Source organism: Canis aureus, chromosome 17 (genome assembly GCF_053574225.1).
Source record: "Canis aureus isolate CA01 chromosome 17, VMU_Caureus_v.1.0, whole genome shotgun sequence".
Taxonomy (NCBI): domain Eukaryota; kingdom Metazoa; phylum Chordata; class Mammalia; order Carnivora; family Canidae; genus Canis; species Canis aureus.
In genome coordinates, this window is record NC_135627.1 from 9,514,270 (window position 1) to 9,540,167 (window position 25,898).

Here is a 25,898-nt window from a genome sequence, read left to right on the forward strand (position 1 = left end):
GTAGATAAGGTTAGTCTGATGAACTTCTGGTGACCTCATACTAGCTCCTTGAAATTTTGACATTTTTTATTAATAACATAGGGGCCATGGGCCTGTGATTTAAAACATTAATACCTCTGGAAAAGGAAAAGCTGTAACAACAAATCCATACCAACGTAAAAATATGAAACAGCCACTGCAGCTATTTACTTTAAGAAAGGGATGAGAGGTCAGAAGGAGGTACACTTTGGAGGGGGAAAGGAAACAAAGGAGAAAAAAGATAGGTTGGAAGATGAGGGAGTTTTTATTTGCTTCATTATTTTTCCCTTGGGATAGCATTGAATCTCAAAAACAGGAGGAAAGGACAGGCCATAGTAATACCATGTTTGATAAAGTCATTATAGAACTAGATACATATAAATAAATGCTTCCCATACATCTTATACAATGTATGCGTTTATTGTTTCTTGTTTACTTGGGGTGGCTCACTCTATGCATAATAATGATTATTAGAGTAACATAATACTCTTATTTTTATTTTTATTTTTTTTTACTTTTAAATAATATTGTGGTTATGCTCTGTAAAGCACTCACTTATAGTTTTTAGTTTTTCAATATACCTCAGTAAGTTGAGTAGGGTATCTCTCAAAAGGAAAAGGGATATAGAAAGACTAAGTGATTTTCCCCAGAGGTTCAGAGCATATTATTAATGGAATTAAGACCATAAACCAGAGGTTCTGTTAGCAGTATCCTCACCTGAAATTTAGTAGGATTTTCTCACCTTCTACTCTGGGAGAGTGAGCCAGACTCACGTAGTTGGTTCTAGAACATCTGAGATCCAGGTGCCACTTACTCTCATAGCCTCTTCTCCCACAGTTCCACATACATCAGCTCATGTTCCAGGAACAGCACGCTGCTGGGGGTTTTCTCCACATCAATGCTGCTCCATGCCTTTGTGTGTTAGGCAATAAATGTCCATCTAAATAAAGAGTCCTTCACACCTTTCTTCACCTGGAAGATTCTCACACCTGTAACAGACTCCTCCAGGAAGCCTTATTTGAGCCTTCAGAGAGGGCTCACCCATGGCTGTCCTAACACTTCACATTGCAAGGCACTTGATGTGCTATAAATTTTCTGAACATTGAATGAGAGTGCTAAAATATTGTTAAAGTGGGCTAAACTGCCAGGTTGTCTGTACCAAATAGGATATGAGGGTGAATCTAAATCAATGAACACATAAATACTTCTAGATTATATTCTACTTAGGAAGAAATTCAGTTTGATTTTTGAAAATACAATTTTCAAATAATTGCTCTAGCAATAGCCATCGTTTGTGTTGTTATACATCTAATTCCTGCTTTGCCCAAGTGGGCAAACATGAGTATTTTTTATCCAGAAGCAACATGTGTTACAATTTCAATGGCAAATGGGTTTGTAAAGTTCAGGAGGCAATTCCATTTGAATTCAGAAAACTTAAGAGGTTGAAGGAATCTTTACCAGAAATCATAGCATTTTGACAATATATATCTTTTAAAACATCCTGACATCCAAGTGATTTGATTAATTTAGATTTTAATAGGTATGAGGGAATTTAAAAATATTAAACCCACAGGATAATTTATTCATGGAAGATCATTTTATAAGTGATGAATTTCATTCATTTCTGGTAGAAATATAAAAAATGTGGATTGCAGCTGCTAACTTAATAATTTTACTGATAAGTAAGAATGGAACAGATCTTGCTGTGAATTATATAATCAGCTTAAAAAGCACTCCATATTCTTTCTGTGACAGAGTATGAAAAACACAAGGCAGAGAATAAGGTTATTTGAATCCCCCCCCCCCCTGCAGAAACTTAACCACATTGTATCCAATAGAGATAAGACTGGGTTAGAATGATCAAAACAGCCACTCAAGGAATGTATCTTAATGTCAGCCTTGAGTGGCTTTTGTTTTTCCAGCTAAGGAAATCTAACAGGATATTAAAAAACACATTAACCTTCAAAATATGTTTAGATTTTGCTATGCTTCTAAAGAAGCAATATGAGAATATAAGAGCAATTATTTAGTAAGTGTGACCCGTAGAATTTGTAGAAAGGGGTCACTTACATTTAGTCTGAAAGCCACCACTTTCACATGTGACTCTTTCACATCACACCCTTCCAATCCTTTCTCCATGTAGCTGGTGCAGTAATCCTTCTGAAGGCAAATCTGATTATGTGATTCATCTGTTTAAAACCCTTTAGTTGTGGAATCTAGATGTCTTAGTTTAGCAGAATAGGTCTTCCTTAAAAAGGTCTTGCAATATCTACCCTTAAAATATATGCTTGCGATCTATGCAGCCACTTCCAGTGCCCAGAATAACTCAGCCATTGGCTACTTATTATTATGCAACCATCCCTCTCTGGCTGGAAGGCTAGGTCTCTGTCCATCTCTCAGGAGAATTGACAGCTCCCTCCTTTGCAACCACAACTGCCTTTACACCATTGTTCTTCCAAGCCACTCCTATCCTTTTTTTTTTTTTAAGATTTTATTTATTTATTCATGAAAAACACCGAGAGAGAGGCAGAGACATAGGCAGAAGGAGAAGCAGGCTCCCTGCGAAGAACCCAATGCAGGACTCGATCCCAGGACCCAGGAGATCATGACCTGAGCCAAAAGGCAAACACTGAATCACTGAGCCACCTAGGTGTCCCTACTCCTAACCTTTTTGTGTGTGCAATTACCCATCCTCCTTAGACTTATTAGTTCTTATTATCTCTGCATGACACTTGATTGAATAGATTTATGAATGGATTCACTCATACCCGAGAGACAAATTGAACATGCCTATTCTCAAAAACAGGATTCTTCATGGAAGTTTTGCCAACAACCATAATGTAAATGGTCTCTGGTTTGGGATGTTTTCCTGATCTTTTTATTTATCATACTTACTAATTTTGTTTTAATGTTGTAGTTGCAAACATTGGAGAACAATAGCTTAGGTTTCTAATTTCAATTCTTTTTTTTTTCTAATTTCAATTCTTAATCAAATACTTATATTTCTGAAGAAGAAAATGCTTTAGGCTAAGAGAAACAGCATAGTCAGCAAAATTCTCAATTTTGATCTTATTTCTTTGCCCCCCAACCCTAGCTGCCATGGAAATGTGTCTTTTGTTAACCTTAAAAATAAAAAACTTCCAGTTATTTTACCAGCCAAAATGGATTTATTTGGGAATAAAAGAGAATTTTAATCTGGGACAAACAAGCTGTGCCAAAATGACAGGTGGATCTGGAGAACAAAGGAGAGGTACACTTTTTTATGGAGGAAAGTGGAAGTTAAGAAGGCTGTTGTAAACTAAAAGTCTATTGGAGTAAACTGGAATTTGAAATATAGTGGCTTCTCATTGGCCAAACAATTGAGAGGAGGGAGCCAAAGGAAAGCATTTCTTCCTTCTACTGGGATAGTAAAGTGGCATCCACATGCAAGGACAAGTGTGTGTAAGTTCAAATCTGTCACTTCCTGTTGAGCCTGCAATTGACTACGAGTGGTGGGGCATGAGGGCTCCCCCTGCCCAAACCTCCTGACTCCATTTTAGTGAGATTTCCCCTTATTAATTTTCACACTTCCAGAATGTGCCCATTGACCCCCTTTGTCCTCCACTGGTGGTTTGGGATGGGTTGAGGATTTGCAGAAGATGAAATATGGGAAAAGCATCACCATTTTTAGCTAGATTTCTAACTATTTAGAGTGATTCTATGTTATTTTGTTCCTTGTGCTGTCACTAATCTCGATTATTGGATTACTGTTATGTCTGAGTTATTTCAATGATACAAAGTCCTAGATCAGCATGTTAGGTATTATGTATAGAGTTCATTGCCGTTGTCTGCAGGCTTAAAAGATCTGAAGTAGATACTGTCACTGGGCATAGGTAGAATAATAAAGTGTTAATTTTGCCCATCTCCCTTTTATTTTTAAAGTTGAGAAAGCTGAAGCTCAGAATCTAAAGTGACTTGTCTAAGATTTCATGGCAAATTCAGAGAAGCACCATGCAAAGTATTCCCAAATACCTCTCCTGCCTTTTGTATTTGAAAACCATTCCAGTGGCACTAGAGTGCAGGGACTACTCAGGAGGTACCAGGCTTGGAACCTACACTATACTTTGGAGTTACAGGATAGCTTACTTTCTATTGATTTTTAATGTATTTTTTATATAGAAGAGTGCCACATGAATAATTAGGCCTCAATCAACTAAGAGATTGGAGCACAAAACTGCCTTATAACTTTTGGCTATACACTTTAAGAGGATGCCTTAAAAGTGTCCAAAACACTGTTTTGTTTTTCACTTGAATTACCAGAAACTTTGACAAGTGAGTGAAGATTTGAAATCTGTAATTACTTCTGTTGGCAAGTGGGCCTGTTGCCTCCCCCAATGGTTTATGAGACTCCATATTGAGCAGGGTCAGCGTGGGTGGCAACATGGAGCTACGGATAGGTTAATAACAGACAAGGGAGAGAAAACAACCTCACAGACAGATGCAAATAGTTCTGAGAGTCCTTTCTAAATATAGCTCCACACCAATCTCTGCCTGGCACCTAACTGGCATTCTTCCTCAATAGGTCAACTATTGTTGCTAGGTGGCTTTAATCATTTTGCAATTTCAAGTAAAAAAAAAAAAAAGTAATACCATAGCTTTGTGTCAGCTTCCTGCCTTTTATTCATAGTTAGAAGGACATAAAACGTTCTTGAAAAATGCCCTGCCTTGGAAGCTTTGCAGGAAGGTAGTCCTTTCAATCATAAATATATTTCAAATAGCAGCTTTGTCAGCCTTCTTGCTTTGAGCTGACAATGGGTTGGGTTGGGGGAGGGGAAGAGAACAGCCTTTAATTATACATCAAAAATACTTTAAGGGAAGGAACTCTACATTTCTGTGTCCCTTAAACTGATGATACTGCTAAACACTCAATCTACACTTTCTGATGTATACTGAATGAGGAAGGAATGGATCAGAGAGATGATGGATAGATATTTTGCAACTATCTACTTTGTGTTATTTGGAATGTCACAAAGGATCTCTAAAATAAATTTGTCTCCTCATAATGGAACACTTTTATTTGCACAAATAAAAGAATCACCCTCTTATTTTTCTCTAGTCTCATAGAAAAAATATTCCCTTTTCCCTTTGGATTACTTCCCATCCTACTTCTGTGAGACCCAGCCCCTTTATTATCTCTCTAGCTGTCCTCATATTGACCCCTTCAAAGGGGCCCAGACTCTCTGCCACACCATTTCCCCTTGTCTGATGCTCAGATCCTTACAAGTGTGGTACACACCTGCTGCTCTCCCTCCCAATGACTTGTTCATTCTGCGCAGCTTAGCTCAGACTCTTTGAGGGTGAATATTGGCACACATTCCGAGGAAACAAGAATACTCCAAGGTGGTTTCTAATATTTACTTATGGTCTGGACATAACCGAGAAGTGGTATCTCTAATTATGATGATTTCGATTGACCATTTTCACAGACACAAGTCTTCTTCCTCTCCAGGCTTGAGCAGCCCTTCTTTCCCCTTTACTTTTCTTAATTTTGCCTCATATGCAGTTCCCACAGCACCTCATCCATAAAGGTTATTCTACTCCACTCCTGTTTCTACTCAATACTTACTTCCTTTTCTTACTACTATTATAGGAGGCAAGGTGATAGCATATATTGTACCTTAAAAAAAATCTCAGCCTCTAATTCAGGGCCAGGCACACAGTAGATAATAAATACTCAACTGAGTAAACTATGACAGACATAGAATTTTACTCTTTTGAGTAAATCTGATTGTCATTTTATTAAGGACTCTGAATGCCCACAATAACACATTCATCATGCTAATTTAATTGATTACCTTCTTGCAGGAGCTTTAGCTATTACAATAAGAGGTCCTTTGCATCTTTATTACTCTCTTTTTGGTCCATATATTGATTTTAAGGTTTGTTTGTTGGACATGTTACTATACTCTTTTCCAAATGTAAAAGACCATCCTAATTGTGGGCTATTGTTTCAGAATCAGGAAACATGATGGATAAACAAAAGGACTCACTAGGTAATAGAGTATTGCTGAAAAATATTTTGGGAAGCATAACAAAATTCATGGTAAAAGGCTTTCATATTTTGTGGGTCTTCTCGGATTAACACTTCTCTTTGGAGTGTGTGTTTGTGTATGTGTGTTTGCACTGAGGTCAGGATATTGGGAGGTCAAGGGATTGCTAATAATCCTACAAGTAGAAGAGGATTCAAGGTTAAAACTATTACTGTGATGCCTTTCTCTTTTAGTTTTTCTCCCTCTTAAGGAAAAAAAACCCCAAAACTTTTGATATGAAGTACAATTGTTTCTAATTCCAAATTACATGAGTTCTTCTAAGGGATTTGTCAAAACAGCAACAACAACAACAAAAGATGAAGATAGGGGCAATTTGAAAATAAAAACAATAAAATTGGAAAGAAATTCGGAGCTATGCTTCAGTGGACAGAACAACAAATGACTGAGTTTGGTTGACTTTTTGCATGTTTACCAGAAATCTAAAGATACTGTTCTTTTTTTTTTTTAAATAGTAAACTGATCAAAGTGTTTGTGAAATTCTATTAACCTTTTATCCAAACCCAAGTAGACAGCTTTCTTGCTCAGTGTGTCATTTAACTCCACTTCCACCTCCAGTTGCCTTCTACCAAACCAATAAAAATGGAACATGACTTGTGCTAGATGCTCAATGCCCTTCACATGGTGTATTCTTTTTTCATTCTTGTTTACTATGAGTTATATAGTCCATGTTATCATGTTGGAAATTTCCTTAACCTTTATGTTATGATGGGGACCCTCTTTCTCTAGGATCTCATACCACCCCTTATTTTGGTGACTCCTTGAGAAATGAAATATATGGCAGTGCATGTCCCAAATTGTCTCTATTCTACCCTCATGCTAGACTGATAATTTTGCCACCATGAATTAGTGGGTTCAGACTTTTAGGATGAAAATTATTTTTTCTTGAGAATTCTGAAAGCATTATTCAATTGTCTTCTAGCTTCCAAAGTTAATGTTGGGAATCTGATGCCTATTTTCCTAATTCTCTTATGGGCACTTCTTTCTCACTCTACCTCCTGGAGTTTTTAAGTAGATGGTATGGATCCTCATTGATTTTTCTACAAATGCATTCAAAGACTTTTCAATTTGGACACTCATGTCATTCAGGTCTGAGAACTGTTTGTTTAAATATCATTTCTTTGATAATTTCCATATGGATTGTTGTTTGGTCTTGTTGAAACTCCTATTAGTTAGATTTTGGACTCCATGGATTTTCTAAATTATTCATCTCTTTTTTTGTTTATAAGTCCTTTCTTTGTCTCTTTGTTCTTTTTTGGGACACATTTTCTTGTTTTAATCTTTTTACTCCCTTATTTGATTTTTTAAAAATTCAAATTTAATTAGCCAACATATAGCACATCATTAGTTTCAGATGTAGAGTATTCCCTTATTTGATTAAAAAAATCTTCATTTCATATTTTGGCTTTCAAAGAACTCCTTTTTATTATTTTATTATTATTTTCTTTTATGACATTTTGTTCTTAATTCATGGATCCATGTCTTATATCTTCAATTATATCAATTATCAATTATTTGAAATTATCATTTTTCTTTTTTTAACCCCCTATTTTATTCTCTTCCAGTTAGAGACTTTTCTCAAATATTTGGTAATTCTTGCTTGTCTACTTATGTTCATGCTTAAACACTGATGAGAAACTTTGTGAGAAAGGTGCGTTTGTTTATTGCTCAGCTTTTCTGTGACCAGCCACATTATTCTTGGCTGGGGACCAACTCACTATGTGTACATCTTTCCCTGTTATCTGTAGGGCAGGATCCCCCAGTCTCCCTGTAAGGAAGCATAAACCTGGCTGTTGACATCCTAGAGCTGGCAGGAGGAAGGCATGGATGTCTCAGTGTTTTCTCACCCCTACCTTCTGCGTCCCTGCTGTTGTGGAGGCCTGAGATTCTTAGACTGAATTTTTCCATAAGATATTTCTCAATACTCCTGTGGGAATGAGGGATGGGTCATCATTTAATAGGTTGGGTTAGAGGTGGGGACACAGGAAAATAAGTATTCCTTATAGAGGCTTTCATAATATCTTCTTGTTTTCAATCCTCTTACTCCAGTATTCAATATCCTTACCTTCTACGTGATGCTTCCAACTGCTGAGCTTTTTCTAGGTTCTGCAGGGGAAATTGGAGTACTTCTCATTGGAGTCCTCCTTTAGTAGGTACTTAGGTTTTACCTTCTTTTCTATTAAGATTTTTGGCTGCATCTCATTTCTTGGTGGGAATAAGGTTAGGGGGAGCATGTCTACTAAAATTATTTATCTTTAACAAAATATTGGCCTTACTGAGAAGTCTTATGGTTATATATGGAATATATTGGTATATAGATATGTAGGTACCTTGACTACAAGTACTTTAGAAAATGCATGAAGTTCAAAATCCAACCAGTAGGAGTATCATCAGGGTGGATTAAACAAAATAGTGTGTATGGAAATTATCAAAGAATAATAAGATGAAGGCTAACACTATGGTACTTAGTGTATCTATGATGGTGTTCTCTCTGCAGTAGCTTCAGAGATTGGGCTATGCAAAACAGGGAGCTAGCTGGAGATGCAATTATATAAACTGAGAGATATGAAGTGTTAACATGTCATCATGAATTACTTTTTCTGTAGTGAGATATAGGAAGGCCCTTGGAGGAATGGGATCTGGGTGGGCATAGATGGGAAAGTAGGTTTAGGTAGAAGGGTATGTGGAATTTAAAAAAAAAAGAAAGCAGATGTGATGGTGCATCTAACACTGTGGCTTCTGGTCAGACACGGTTGGTTGCTAGATGTCTTCATCTAGGTGGCTTCAGGTGTCAGTGTGAGTTAAAAATGGGTATTCTCTTGGGGATGGAGGGGTACCACCAATATGATTGCAAAATGGCCCTAGATCCCAGAAATTTGCTTGTTATCATAATGAGTTATTTTGAAAAATCTAGGACATCCTTCACATGATCATCTCTAAGATAATTTAAAAAGCAAGACATATTTTAGGGCACAAAAAAGCAAAATTAAAAATATTTTATAAAAATGAATTATTTCCCTTAGGGTTTATAAATACTGTATGTGAAACATGAAGTTAAAATTGTGATCACAAAAACCTTATACTAATGCATTCTTTTATCCCAACTTAATCTGTCATAGTTGGCAGTTCTTTGTAATAGATCATGAATCTTTGTGCAACAGGGTGATGTTAGAGGCAAGAGAGAACATCTCGTTTGGTTTTATTTCACTGAGTTCTAGAGCTATGTGACACTGCTATTTCCGAAGAGTGGCCATTTCTGCATGCTTTGTTGCAGACAGCCTTTCTGGCTGCAGTAATTTAGGGGCATGTGAGAGCTGAGTTTGAAAGTGTACGAATACACCATCAGGCACGCACTGAGCATGATGTCTTCTGAGGCTGGTCTCATTTTGGAGGTTGTGTGCAAGGTGCATTTCAATTTATTCACTGGATCTACCTGCCAACATGTCTATGAGATAAGACTAAGCCAGAAATCTTTGAATCAACTTAATATTTGTTTAGGCAAATCAACTTAAAGATAATTGTGCCAGTTCAAATCTCTGACTTGATTGGACTAGACTACCAAGAGAGCTCAGGCTGGGTCCTCTGGTTTACCTCGGGTGGCTCATTAGTAGGGCTGGAGCACACCCCTTTCAACATCATCTTTCTGCGTGTGTTTAGAGAGGCTGGGACCTGAACAGATGGCCTCGATGTGGGCTCCCATGACTACCAGGCATGCCAAGCAGGCAGATGAGTGATCTGGCTTGTTCCTTCTCTTTTAAATTGCTGTCAGCCAGGGAAAAGTGGTGAAAATAAATCAATGGCTCCCTCCTCCAGACCCAGCATGTACCTTTCAGTCATCAAAATAAGAAGCATCCTGTGGTGGCTGTTGGGTGATTTCTCTGATGGGAAGATCCCTTCACACACTGGAGATTAACATAACAAATGGCCAAATTGTGTCTCATAAAGGACATTTTTTGTCCGGGACCAAATCTTGGCACTGAATGGACAACAGCAGGTTTGGAGGGAGCATTGTTTATTCACTCTCAGACTCTTCGTGTCCTTTGTGACTGGGTTCAGTATTTTTGGTAACTGGTTGGTAACTGTTTACATCTCTCGTCATTAGAACACAGGAAATCATAAACAGGAATCATGCTGAATAGCTCTGGCAATGAATGCCTTTGCATTCCTACTGTACTGAGGCTGAAGGGCCTCTTCTTGTGTAACTTCTGTCTTTTTGATTCTTATCGAGTTTAAAGGAAACTGCATATAGCAAGGCACTCAGTTTAAGACCAACGATGTCATCTTCAACTCCTGCTTCATCTTCAAATATTAACAAGTTGACCCTGAGCTAGGCAACTTTTTAGAGTCTCATCTCAAAAAATTGTTACTGGATCAGGAGAATGTGGGATCTTTTATTTTTTAAGCTTTGGTGCATCATCACATGATTAAATGCCAATTATTAATATATTAACAAAATGACCCTGAACTAGAATGTTCTATGGCTTAGCTTTCCTTTTTGGAAAAAAGAGCCACCTACCTTGCTTACAAATCTATGAGCAGTATTCTCACAGATGCAAATTGATTTTCTAGTTATAAATCATGGACCTTGATGTGTTTTCAAACAATAAACATTTCACATATGTGAGAGCCATGTTGGGTTAAGGTAGAAGGGAAGTTTTACTTTTTGGAATGAATTATATATATATATATATATATATATATATATATATATATATATATATATATATGGCTTCTCAAATTTGAAAGCTTCATATGGCCCGTGGGTGGCATGTTGGATATCCCAGGACTTACTTAGTGCAGTATGATAATGTAATTCCTAAATTTTACATAGCTTGACACATAGAACTGGTAATGTTTCTAGAAATACCATAAATAGAAATAACTTCATAAGACCTTTGTGTTGTAATCTGCTTTAAGTTGTCTCACTACTTAACTGTAAGCATTATGGTACAGTTAGGTCATAGATTTAAAAGTCAGGACTTCCGGTCTTATTTCTGATTTGGTTATAACTGAGCTATTTCTTGAGAAATATCACTTATAATGTCTCTTCACTGATGCTTAAAATATATATGCAAAGTAAAGCTGTCTAACTTGCAAGACTTTGGGGGGGGTTTCTTTATAAATGTTAAGGAGCTTCTATGTAAAAATTATTAATGACTGAAATACTTAGAACTGTCAAGAAGGATGGCAACATTTCTACCAGCCCTTGGGAAGAGACAGGTCTGCTGTGAGTTAGTCATCATCTGTGGATGATTTATTTGAGGACATGATGCACAGCAGTTGAATTTATAAAAAAAAATGTTGGTAAAGCTCTTTTGGAGAAGTCATGGATTGCAGCCTTAAATTCTGGGAAAATGGAATTTTCCCTCAGCTTTACAAACGTGGCAGAAGGGATCCTCACTATTTCGCATTTTTGGATTCTCATTAATGCCACACACACACACACACACACACACATACACACACAAACACACGAGTCAATAAAATCTATGATGATTAAAAATTATATCTTAGATTTAAGATATATTTTTAAAATATTAACATACATGGCATCTCAGAATAATGGCTGGTTTACTTCTGTTTCTTGTGCATTTGCTTTGGGAGAAATGGGGAGTCAACTGTTCATTCTTACCCTTTTTTTCAAATGTTTGTTTTCTTTTCTCTTCCCTTTTCACTTCTTTTCTCTTCTCTTCTTTTTAAAAAATATTTTATTTTTAAGTAATCTCCACACCCAAATGGGACTTGAACCCTGAGATCAAGTGTCACATGCTCTACTGTCTGAGCCAGCCAGGCACCCCTGTTTATTTTCTATTTATTGAATTAGAATGTGACCTTTAGGCCCTGGTAACAGCCCTGTGAGTTTTCACACAAAAAACTTAGAAGATTTCTCTTCTCTTTTTCCCTCCCCCTCCAAATTAAAGTCAGCCACCGAACTTGTCTGTAAGTTGGTGGAATCTACTGATGGTGATGAAACCAAAGAAGGTGAAAGAGCTTATTCAAGGAGTGTTTGGGCAGAGCCGTGACCAGAATTCAGGTCACTTAGTTCAGTTCTCGCACAAATATTTATTAGGCTGGGTGCTGTGCTGGTTGCTTTTTCTGTGACCTTTCTATTCCATTATGCCACCTGCCTGTCTGCTCTGGGGGATTTGATCTATAGCAGTTACTTTTCTTTCCACAGGGAGGCATTTTTGTAGGACCCATTCTCCTCACATACACTCAGCGGATCTCCTCAGTCTCTTCATTTATAAAACGAGGATGCTGTGCGGCCAACTCCAAACTTTCTTGATGTTATCCTCCTTTAATCAATTATACATGAAAAACACACTTGAACCCTGAACATCCTTCATTGTGCATTTCACGTAACTATGTTCATCATGCTGTGTTTTACTTATTTTTACTTCACTTTGTTCTTAAAGATGGCACGAGAAATAATGCTGTCACGCCCTCTCTGATGCAGTGATCAAAGGAAGGGTTCAGTTATTTTGAACAGTGAAGTGCATTTTTGCTTTAGGTTCCATGTTGCGAACAAGCCAAGCTTCGTATCACTGTCCTGATTTTCTGGGCCATTTTGGGTGTGTGTGCATGCAGGCTCACAGCAGCAGCATCATGAGTTCTTGTCCTCAGGGCCTAGCAAAATGTGAATGTATAATAATGAGGCCAAAGTTTAGCTAATAAATGCAAGCTGATGATGCACATATGTGATGGAGTAGAATGACATTTCTATTTGGGATCCAAGGTATTGGGATTATGCCAGTATCTATGTTAAAATGCATAGACTGCTACTATGTCTTTTGGAACCTAAGGCTATTAAAATATTAGAAAATGGAGCAGTTCAGAATATAATTATTAGAACTGCTTTGTATCTTCTGATCTGGGAGAATGTAAAACTGGCTATTCATTGGATGCTGGTCTGCTGTGTTCTGAGGATTTTGCTGCCTGCTTTACATAGAACATTTTGTTTACTCATTTCTAATAATTCTGTGGAATGGTTTACTATCTATATTTTCAGAAGTTAAACTCAGTTGCAGAAAGGTGAAATGATATGCCCAAGCACTCAAACCTGCTATTCAAACTGAGAACTATCTGATTCCAGAGCCTTACTCTAAATCACTTTGCTACAGTTCTCTTGAACCCACCTGTTCATTCATTACATTTTTATTGGCACATTACTCTTCAGAATACCAGGAAAACAGAATGAAACAGAGAATTCTGGCTCCATGCAGCTGTCATTCTTACAGGTGAGAAGGTAAGTGAAGAAATGGCTAAGATGTAGAGGATATCACATGGTAAGGCACGGTCACAGGAGCCGGGAGAAGAATAAAGAAGAGGAGGGAGTAGGGAGTGATGAGCATGGATGTGGGGCTGCCACTTTGAGTAAGATGGTCAGGAAGATCTTGCTGAGATGGTAACATTGGACAAAGGCATGAGCAGAGGCACAATGGAAGTGGGGGTGTGGTGGCATTGGAACCATTGGAGGCAGTGAGCTAAGGAGAAACTAGGGAGAGACTGGAACCAGAGAGCATGAATAGAGACAACTATTTGGAGCCACTTGCCAAAAAATTGGTCCTAGATCAGGAGAATATGGGATCTTTTATTTTTTAAGACTTTATTATTTTTTTTAAATCATTGTGTGATTCATTTCTAAATATAATGGTCTAGTGGGGAAGGAAAGTTGATTGATGATGCTGGAGAGAGGTGTGAGAATTGGTACCCCAATGTTCCAAGCAGGTGAGATGGGGTGAGGCCTAGTACAGAAGAGGGAGGCTTGATCTTAGACAGGAGCATGGAAAATAGGAGGGGACCACAGTGCTGTCTGGCAGAGGGATGAACTTGTGAGGGTTGAGGGCATTGTCTTCTGATTACTCCTGTTTTCTCACTGAAAAGGCAAAATTAGATCTTGAGCTGAGGGTGCCGGCAGGGGGAGGCCGTGTTGGAAGTCCAAGGAGGAAACAGCACAGAGCTGTCCTCCAGTTGAGTGGGAGAATGACCAGAACACATCTCCACAGTTTTGTTGCCTTCCAGCTTAATGGTCCTGTTGGGGTTAGCAGCCATGTGTTCCATGTGTGATTTTGGGGAGTGAACATGCTTCTTACACTGGATCAGGTTGCATAGAGCAGGTGGAAAGTTGCATTTAAATATGGTCAGGGTTGGGCAGCCTGGGTGGCTCAGCGGTTTAGCGCTGCCTTCAGCCCAGGGCGTGATCCTGGAGACCCGGGATTGAGTCCCACATCAGGCTCCCTGCATGGCGCCTGCTTCTCCCTCTGCTTGTGTCTCTGCCTCTCTCTCTCTGTGTCTCTCATGAGTAAATAAATAAAAAGTCTTAAAAAAATGTGGTCAGGGTTTTGCCAGAAGAGTGCAATAAAGAGGTCTCTACAATGTGGCGAAGGACTTTGATTGTTCATTGTTCTTTTTTTAATAGTCATCCCAAAGATCATGAGAGGCATTGTTATAGGAAGTCCTCTGCCTTCCCAAAAGCCACCCCATTTCTCCCTGAGGAGAAAGGCCAGTCCTCACCTGAGTCCACACAGAGAACTGGCATTGCTTTTGTGTAAATTAAGTAGTCCAATTTTAAAAAAAATCTTCGCCTTAATGCTTGTTCTTTTTGTTTTATTTTGAATGGTCTGTCATTATGGTCCCCCCAACTTGAGATGTATGAAGGCTTTTGGTCTCCCTGGGAGTGGGGCTGAGGTGCAGAGGCAGCCAGAGCTTACCTGTACACTGGCTTGAGACCAGTTCAATAAAATGCACACCTTAAAGAGAAAAAAGTAATAGTTAGGAAATCTAAGCTGGAAATATGGGGAGTAAGGATGTGGAGGGTGTGTGGTGAGGGACATGGAAAGGGTGAGGAGATCAATGGAGTGTGAGTCCTGGAGGGCCCAAGAGTGAGGGAGTGAGGTGGAAAGCTGAGGCTGTGGTCTGACAGTGGGATGCTTGATAGTGAGGTTACTCAGGGCTAGAACCGTGGGTCTGAGCAGCGCTGGTAGGATAGAGGGCAAAATCAAAGGGCAGGGACCTGGAAGACCACAGTTATGTGGAAAGGGAAGTCCCCAAGAAATATTTCAGGTTTTCTGAGATTGATGGAGAATTAAAAGTTAAGGAACTCCAGCAAGGGAGGAGTCATGGCCATGGGTCAGTGATGATTGTGAGAAGGAGCAAGTTGTCGATGCACTTTAAGGGAGAGAGGACAGTGTGCTCACAATAAGTATTGCTCACAAGCTGTCCTCAGGATTGTGGGTCTTTCAGGAAGAGGAAGGGAAGGGAGAATCATCTGGAAAAGAGGAGAAGGACACCAACCTCATTCTTGGTACCTTTTTTTGGGTGGTGCAGAAAAGAAAGCATCCTTCACTCCCAGGGTGAAGAAGCAGCAGAACTGTTGGAGGAGAGCCAGCTCTTAGTCTGGAGCAAGAAGTTAAAGGTGGGGAGTCAGAGAGGGATTTGAAGGACAGAGGATTGTACTGATGATGCTGAGCTAGGATGGACTCAGTAGAAGATTTCCACAGTTGGGTGTGGTGGATGGAGCCAGAGAAGAGGCTGTGGAGAGCCTGGTGGGATGGCAGTCTGAAAGAAGAAATGAACTGGAAGTCCTAGGCTTCCTAAAAGTGAAAAATTAAGTTAGGCCTGATGGGCTCCAGGCAGGTAGCTTCTGATGGAGCACCGGGCTCCAGATTAGGCTGGGTATGGTGAGAGGAGGGAGGGAGTTTTGTCAAGAGTATATAAGATTTGGGTTTCTGCTATTTCTGCAAGTGATGGTGTTGGAGGTTTGGTGAGAATCAGTTTTGCCTGGAGCACCAGGATATCTGGAATGCTCTTCTAACTCCTAGAACATGAGCAGTGTTAAGGTGTACTCTGAATTTATACTAGGTATTTATACTGAGGAGAGCATTTGATCATCTGTGAAGATGCCCAGCTGTGGAACTGCAGATTTCTTCCATGTAGCAGTCTATGCTCACAAATGAAGACAATGACAAAAAAAAAAAAAAAAAACCCAAAAACAAATATATAACAAATGCCTGCAAGGATGACAGAAACCTATCATCTCTATGGGGCAGGGGGGTACAGAGGAGATAGGGACATGTTTAGATGTCTGTTTTCCTAGAAATAGGAAAGACAGAACATTCTATCTGGGGGACAAAATCACCTATTTTTGTCAGGCCATTAACAGAATTTTACAGCTTGGGAAGCTATATAGTGCTAGTACAATGTTTATATATAGCACATGTTTAAAATACTTTTGATCAATAAATGAATAGATGAATAGATTACTAAAGCCCTTGTGAAGGGCTTCAGCCTTTAAGATTATTAACTTGAATTAATTGTAAACATTTCTTATTGATGTGAAAATTTGAGTACAGAATGAAACTTTTGAACTCCTTTGCTTTCAACTCCAGGAGGGGAAATGGAGGACAGGAGCCCATGTGTGCTCTGATTGGAGGCTCATGAAATGTCATTCTCTGTCTTTATTTTTCATCCATGGCAGTAAAGGGGCGTTCCTCCTGGGTCATAGATCCTTTGATCACATTCCGGTGGCTCTTCTAGATTTCTTTGCTGATCCTTCCAATTGCCTTTATGCTGCCTTTTGCTTATAATTTATTTTATTTTATTTTATTTTATTTTATTTTATTTTATTTTATTTTATTTTATTTTATTTTATTTGGAAATCAGCTCATTCTCTGTTCTCAGGATAAGTGTAGTTGTACTACCAGATACAAGAGATTTATAGAAGCGATTTTGCTACTTGGACATATTTATTTAACTTAAGAAAATCATTTGAGTTGGAGGCATCTCTTTGTAATTTAACGGATACTTTGCCCTGCACTGTAGATTGATAGAAGAGCTTCTATGAGATAACCATAATTACTGGTATTGATTTTTAAGTGCTTTTATATTCTTCTCTACCACTCCCTTCCCTACCCCTCTCCTCCTGAGTAGTATGAACCTTTGGATTCTAACAAGGCAGCCATGACTATGTGCATGATTTTGTGTTAACATCAATGTTACTGAAAGCAAAGAAATAATTAATCAATCAATTAATTAATTAATTAAATCTGGTCCTTAATTTGGAGGACCAGAAAGCCGCTCCCTGGTTGGTATGTAATTGCCTGGCATTCTTCAACTTTATTTTGATGAAGACTCCTTGAAATGTGAGCATAGATGCTGGGAGGCTAATTATCTATTTAACTTCCTGTAGCTGGAGCTTTCAGGTTTTGCCATGTTTATCCTATACTAGGTTGAGCTATTATTATGGTTTAACAGAAACTTCTCTTGAAGTTTCCACCTGCCATGGAGGAATAATCAGGATTATTATCCTGACTTTTTTGTTCCATTCTTATTCTACTGATGTGTAGTTTATCTGTTTTAGTCTTTACAAACCTTTTTCAGTCACAATTTCTAGGACCCAGGGATATTCACGTCCTTTGTCTTTTTTGTTCTTCTCCTTTTAACTTAGAATGTAGGATTTATGTAGCATTATGTAGAAGTTTAAAATGCTTTATAATCACTTTGGGCTGTTTCCTTGTGTGCCTGCTCATCCTGTCATCCAAGCCTGTTTCATAACCAACGTCATGATAGATGAATACTTTTTCCTCCTGTTGTTGATGAGGAGATGGTGCTAGATATGCTACTCACCATCTATTGACTAATCATTAACTTGTCCCCAGAAAATAACTTACAAGGCTAAAGAAATCATAGAAAAAGGGTCAATATTCTTCTTTAGGTTTTGATTCATTCGCAGTGAACTTAGACTACAGAGTAATTCCCTCCTAAGTTTGGCCTGATTATACTGATAGGGTTTTGTTGTTGACTTTTTTTTTTTTTTTTTTTTTTGGCATTTTGAAGTTTGTGGCTCTAGCATATTAGATGATGTTAAAAAATATTTGGTTGCCCTATTCCAGTGAAGTTTCTTTTCTTTGGTCATTTGCATTTGATATGTTTATTATTTTTTCTGAAATTTTGGGCTTATTCTTTACATTTTGCATTTGTTATTCGAGATTATACTCTAAAACTTGAATTAAACAATACTCTCTGTGACTGTGATTCATTCCGCATTTCAGTCTCATCAATAATAGTGACTATAGGTTTCCTTTTTTCTTGAGAATGCCCGAACAGAAGCACAAGGACTGTTTTTTTGTTTTGTTTTGTTTTAGCTTTCAAGCATCACTGTGGCTGTTGGAGCAAGTATGAAAAAAAATTGGCATTTTATATTTATTGAATATTTTTTGTTTGTTCATACTAGGCGCTGTTTATCTACACTCCGGGTACACCAATGAAATGATGGATAAAACCAAAAATATCTGTGCTTCATTGAGCTTTATTCAATTTGGGGCAGGCTTTTGTGGGGAGGGAAATAGGCAACGTGTAAAACAAACATGGTAGGATCTAGTATGATAGAGGATGGCAGTGTTATGAAACATGTAAAGCAGCATAGTGGGATTAGGAGTGCTGGAGTGAGGGTAAAGTTGCAAATTTTAAATTTCACATAGCATGGTCAGGGTAGGTCTTCCCAAGAAGGTGAGGGCATCAACCAGGATGGGATCTGGAAAATAAAGGTCCAGGCGGAGGGAATAGCTTGAGAGTGTCTCACTGCATATTCAGGTAACAAGTAACCAGGGCTGCCAGGATGGCTTAAGGACCAGACAGAAGAGAGGGTGATGGAAACAGGATCAGTAACAAAGTGCTCATCAAAGCAAAGCATCCATCTGTGAATGGACTACAGCAGTATTGTGCAGACTGTCAATACCATGTCTTGTCAACAAGAGAGAAAAATAATTTTATTGTAATGTTTTTCTTAGAAAGTGTATATATATTGTGCTTCTTTCCTTTGGTGTACTTTATTCTTTGTTTCTGTAGGTGATACTTGAGAGCTGGAAATCTGGCCCCATTTCCTTTTTTCAGGTTCCTTCCATTTTCTTTGAACATTATCTCTTTGATGTACTTTGATTTCAAAGATATTTTCCTGTTTTTTATTTTTTAATTTATGACTCTGCTGGGTGTATGTGTGTTTATGATATTGAATTGGAAATGAGGAAAGTTTTTAAAAAATTCACCTTTAACATTTCTAAAATTATCAACAGAAATAACAAATTATAATAATTATAAATATCAACTTAGAAATTGATAAATATCGACTAATGGTTACCAGACAATGTGGTAGAGTAAAAAGATGGTGGATTTTAATGAGCTGTTACTGAAATGTCTTAATACTTGTGATGTGCTTAGAACACACAATTTCTCACATAAAAGTGTAGTATCTGTCTTTTATAGAGAAAAAAAAAAAAGAACTGGAATGGGCAAGCACTCCACCTCGTTTAGCTTGTTTTCTCGCATGTAAAGCTGGGTTAATAACCATGACATCTAGTTGTTTTGCAGACTGGAGATCATGTGTGTGAGTGTCTTGCATGGTGTCTGGTGCCCAGGAAAATAATAACCCAATTAACTGACTTTTATCAAGGGCCTACTCTGTCCCAACCAATGTGCTAAATAAAAACTTTGCATCCATGGTCTACTCGCATCCTCACAAGGCCCACTGGCACAAAAGCTCCTTGAGAGAAGAAATAGTATGGTTCACTTGTGTACACTCAGTATGGAGGATGGAGCTCAGTGCATATTAGTCACTGCATACGTATCTGTTGAATGAGTGAAAAGAAATGCCCATCCCACAGCTAAAGAGACTGATGTTTGGTGAGATTATAGAAATGATCTGTAAATGACCCAAGGGGACACGCTGGGTAAATGATAGAGCCTGATTTTGAACTTGGACAGACCACCCCAGAACCCAAGTTTCTGATTGTGACGCCAGTAGGCTCCCATAAGTGGGCCGACAGAGACAGGGTTCTCTCCCTCCATTCTCTTAGGTGCACAGCTCCTCCTGGCCACCCTTATCTTAGGGAGATATGGTATTGGTCACAGTGAATTTAGTAGCTATTATTATTGTCCTTGGATGTAAAAATATTATCGCATCTCTCTTTGGCGCATAGCATCAGCCAGGAATAAATATGGCAATGCCTCTGGACATGTGCATGTGTTTGTGTACAACAGCGTGTGTGTGCACGCGCGCGCACACACACACACACACATACGGGCTATGCACTGGGATCCTTTGAGAGTCCTATGCTATAGAACTCTCTTAAGGTTCTGTTGAGTGGTAGTTTGAAGGCCCAGTGAAGTAATCACTGACCTGCACTAAATCTGTTTCCTTTATTTGCATGTAACAAATGAGAGAGCCACAAATTAATATCAGAACCCAAATTTGAATCCTCCATAAGTAAGACATTTTATTGCTACTAGGAGGTTAATTTTATTCCAGTCTTTTTTTTTTTCTTAATGATTGATAGGATATTGGTTATTGTAGGTCACATATCTTTTTCCATGCTCAAAGTTTAAAAAACCAGATGTCTGGTAAGACGTTACTGCTCATATACCCATAAAGGAGCTGATAAAATTTTTTAAAAGAAAAAAATTCTTGGTAAATTTAATCTAGATTTACTGTACAGATAATGTGATATCAGCTTGACTCTAAGACAAAGTGTTTGTCCTTACCAATGTCATATGAGTACCTTATGAATGTTAAACCAGCTTTTCATGTATTTTTTGTTAGATAATTTATATGAAAATTATGAAGCGCTCTTTAACTGTACTCAGCTGACTTCTTGAATAATAAAGACAGGAAACAAAATAAAAAGAAACAGGTTAATGAAGTATAGAAAACATGGTTTTATAACCCCTTTGTAACTATATGTGATCCTGCTTTCATTTGAAGACTCAGAATTCCAGGTATTCTTAGAGAAATATGTGACTAATGCAACTTGAAATGTCTCAGGCTGACATGTAGCAATTTTTCTCAGTAGTTCTTATATCCTGGAACATGTCAAATACTGACGCAGTGTTAATAATAATTCATAAATTGACATTGCAGCAACTTTTAAACCTTACACTTGGGCAAAATAAATAGAAAAAAAATCATTGGAGTCAATGCTAACCAAATTTATGTTATGGACAGAAACCACAAGGGTCCTATTTCACATTTATGCTGTTTGCCAGTTTATGAAATGCTGGCATAAGGATCAGTTTGTGAGAGGAGAAAGGACCAAAGAGGTCAAAGTAGAACACTTTCCTAGCTTTTATTTTGTTTTGTTTTTAATATTACCTATTGAGGTTTTCTGTTTGCTTGGTTATTTGTTTGTTTGAGGATAAATTGGGAAGAGTTACAGTTCAGACAGAGAGAATGGATGTATATTTATTTCTTTATTAGTTGTATGTGGGGTTAGAACACATGTTACAATGTCTGTTTTAAGAATGATTCATACACACTTTGCTATGAAACAACAAATGCATTAATCTTCTGAAACTCTGAAAGTTCCATGTAGGCTTCTGTTTTACATTATTTTTGCAAAGTTAATCATGATAACTGCACCTGAGGGAAATCATGTAGGGGGCAGGGAAGGAGGTATTAAATCAAACCTTTATTTATAAATAAAAGTAGACTTAAAATGTTAGGCAGAGTTTTGGATAATTTTTTAGATTAGATGCATCTCAAGGGTTCAGTCATAGGCACTGAAGTATTCTATCTTCACAAATGCCCATGACTCACCACCATTAAAATCATGGCAGGTGTGGGATCCCCAAAGCCACAGGGATACATTATATATTGGCATTGTGACAGAAAGGCCTAATAGGTCTTTCCCATTTGTAATAAATGTGTTCCTGTACTCCATGCTGGGTATATTTTATTGATTTCCTCCATTACCATAGTGATGCCTCAGTCTTGGTGGTAAAGCATGTTTTAAGCAATTACACCTTAAAGTTGCTAAATTGTGAGTATCTAGCCACTGAGTTAACTGCTTAAGGAGTTCATGGCATAGTCTGTGCATCTTGGCATGACATTTATAAAGCCATATGTAGGTGTGTTTAGAAAAGTAATGCTGAAGCTCTTCCTAGAAGGCATGTCTTCAGCCCATTAGCTATTCATCCCAGAGAATGCTGGAAGAGAGGGTGGTTGGTGAGGCACCCTGTGTTCCAGTGTCCAAGTGCTTCTCTTGGATCCTGATGTTCCTGGGCTCAATCTTGCCTGAGTCAGACCGCTCTGGCTTGGATCTGCCTTAGGAAATTTGGTCTGTTCCCGGTACCATTTGGGTTGAAAAAATGTTTAGAAATCTCAAGTCACTTTGACAATTAAAATGTGAGGCAAGGAGGGGGTATATAAATTAATCAGAACCAATTAATAAGGATGAGCCATGATTTTTTATTCATTACAGAATTACCAACTACTGGATTATTCCTGGTTATGTATCAGATGTGGAATTTCATTTTGTATTTAGTATGCCTGTCCCAAATTTAGAAAACATATTGAGGCCTGATAAAAATTAGTGAAATGTGAACACATTTTGGCAGTAGTCTAAATGTTCAGTTACCTTTACCTGTAATAATCTCATATGCACATGCACATGCTTTAAAAATATATTGAGTCTAATAACAAAAAATTATAAAAAATTTTCCATTAACTTCAAGATTTACCAGTAAATGAAAATGTGTGCTTATGATGACCCTGGGAGGTATTAAACTTCAAGTGCATTAAAAATCATATGCTGTTATAGTTGCATTGTTAAATACATTTTTGTTTGCATTAGGATTCCTTGAAAATTGGTCTTTGTTACACAGTAACTCCAAGTTAACTAAAATACCTTACCATCTCATTTATCCATACTATGGAAATTAAAACAGTTCACTTGACTTTCTAGCAGTCAGCAGGAATCTGCTTTCTCTGATTAATACTGAATCAAAGAATATGAGAGCTATAGATGTCAATTCAATCATCTGATTGAAGAAAAATGTGTTTCATAGCACTGGAGGGGTTTTCCCAAGGTCATCCAGCTGTTTGCCATCAAGGAGAGATTGCACTCTGCCTTCCTAACTTGTAAATTGGTGCCTTTCTTCTACAGTGTGTCAAGCAGAAATAAAAAAGTTTAACTTTTGAGTGGCCTGAAGTTCTATGTGTTAGAACTATATTAACCACCCAGTTTATGAATTGAGCCCATAATCGATAAAATACAACCCTCCTTGTTCCACTGGGAGTCTCTTTTATGAGGGTTGGCTAAAAATCTGGTAGAAGGAGCTAAGGCAATAGAAAAGGAGTCTCACCTATGGGGTTCGTAATAAACATACAATATGGCTTCATTAAATCTTGCATTGCTGTTTTCCAGATTTTAGCACCATTTAAGGAGGTGTGGTTACATAGTTATGCGCCATATAGGTGAGTAGCTAAATGCTGGTCAGCGTTTCTCCTTGTGCTCCCTGGCTTGTCCTCATAGACACCCTTTCAGAGAGCATATGCTTAGAGTAGGGGTACTTCCTTGACTCCAGACTCTTATAGTAGCCCTCCACGCCCCACCCATGGTTTCACTGATGTAAGGTCAATTGCTATCAGGAAGCAGATGATCCCCCTGTAGCCTAATGCTACATCATAATGTCTACATCATTCCCCCCACTTCATCTCATGATGGAGTCACTTTATCATCTCACATCATCACAAGAAGAATGAGTACAGTACAATGAGATATCTTGAGAGAGACCACATTCATATAACCTTTATTATAGTATATTGTTATAATTGTATAACAATGTTATTGTTTATAACAATTATTGTTATATTGTGTATTACAGGATATTGTCCTATTTTATTATTAGTTGTTGTTAATCTCTCAGTGTGACTACTCTATAAATTTATCATAGGTACGTATGTATAGGGAAAACAGTATATATAGGGTTCAGTGCTGCCTGCAGTTTCAGGCATCCTCTGAGGGCCTGAGAGTCTTGCAATGTATCCCCTGCAGGAAAGGGGAGGGCCTGTTTTGTGAATGAACAAACCTGATCCCTCTCCTCTCTGGTTGCATGAGAGAATGAATCTCAAAAAAAAAAAAAAAAAAAAAAAAGGGAAGGAGCACGAAAGATATAAAACATTGAGGAGAAAAGAAGCTTGGCCTATTCACCATTTTCTCTAGAATAACTCCATTCCCATAGCAAACACTCAGGATAAAACTAGATGCCTGACCCCACTCAACGCAGCACCCATTGGATGCTGGGGATGTGTCCACAGGGTCAGGAAGGGTCAATCCTGTCTCCATTTGGAGGAATGCAAAGTCTTCTGAGACTTTTACTACATGATTCTTATTTTTGCTGACCTGTAAGACTCACACAGTCTCTTTTCATTTCACATCACATAGTTCAGGTAGTGGAAATCATTCTTCCCTCTTTTCATCACATAGTTCAGGTAGTGGAAATCATTCTTCCCTCTTTTCATTAGTGGCAGGACTGGGACTCAACTTAGGACTCCTAATTAACTCACAAACTGCTATCCTTTGCCGTATACCCTCCAGTTGCTTTGGGAGGAGACACACACACACACACACACACACACACAGACATATGCATACATTTGGAATATGGAAACCATACAGGTGTGCATCTGTTCACAGATACACTTTGGTAGGTACTCTCAGAAAAATCACCAACAATATGACTTGGAAACTTGGAAACTATAGCACAATGGCAGTTTGGGGATATCAGCAAAGTGGTTTTCATCAATCTCTCTCTCTGTTCATACACACACACACACACGCAGTGCTTAGCATATATATCTCTATATATCAATCACTATTTTTAGCTGTTGTCCTCCAAAAAATGTGAAATGGCCATCAGCATAATCCTGCAGAGCTAATTGTTTCAGAGTTGATGGAAGGACACAGGGCAACCTGTCATTTGACTTGAGTGCATGGGAAGCTCTCTTAGATCCAGAAGGACTTTCCTGACATTGTTTGCACTTACGAAGCAATCACACACAGTCACAGCTGTTTGGCTGGTAGCAGTGAGAGCAAAGTTACCTCCTTTCGCTTCCTTATAGGGAGCATGGGTCAGTCCTCACTGCAGAGATGCCTCGCTGTGTGATATTCACACATGTGCTGGGGCTGGGCTGGGTGAGTCCCAGAGGGACTGTGTGATATCACCAGGGCAGGAGCGTGGACACTCCCAGGATCGCATTCCCAGGTTTTCTCCTTAGCATCCAGAGTCAGAGTGGTCTTGAGTGAGGTGAGCACCTGAGCAGAGGAGGAGGCACGCTTCTCAGTCCAGCAATGCAATTCCCAACCCTTGCCAGCTATGATTAGACATGTAATTGTGCATCTAAATTTAGTCTACCATTTGCATATGTAATTAATTATAATATAGTTAGTTCTCTCTGGTCTTCTTTTCCTATAAATCAAATTACTCAGAGACTCTTATATGACACTAAAATCGTCTTTATAAGTACATATGACATTTTGAAGGATAAGATTAACTACTATTTATAGCACTGGAGCTTCAAATTCAGAGCCTTCTGCTGTGATCAGACAGCTAGGAGTGCCTCCAGCTTTCAGGAAACAGTCTTAGAAACTTTCTCACAGCAGTAGCTTCTCTCTTCAGTAGGCTTCAGTGTTCGGTAGTGATCACGAAAACCACATCATCCCAAATTCAGATACTTCTTCATCACCCCAAACCAGATGAATAACCTTGCTTGGCAAGAGGTATGCATTCATGTGCAAATTTATTTAGCATGTATTGGATACCAACCTACTCTGTGCCAGGCCGTGTCTCATGTAATCCACAGGTAGTAATAAATATCATCCAAGTGTTATGAGTTGGAGTGTATCCCCCTCAAATTCGTATGTTGATATCCAAACCCCCAGTACCTCAGAATATGACCATATATGGAAGGGTCATTGCAGATGTAATTAGTTAAGACGAGGTCATATTGGAGTTGGGTGATTC

The 25,898-nt window shown here is 38.3% G+C and overlaps 1 protein-coding gene across 7 annotated transcripts in view; it reads left to right on the forward strand.

Moving 5' to 3' along the window:
• FGF14 (fibroblast growth factor 14) overlaps positions 1-25,898 on the forward strand; it is a 614,603-nt gene that overhangs the window by 59,498 nt on the left and 529,207 nt on the right. The window lies entirely within an intron of this gene.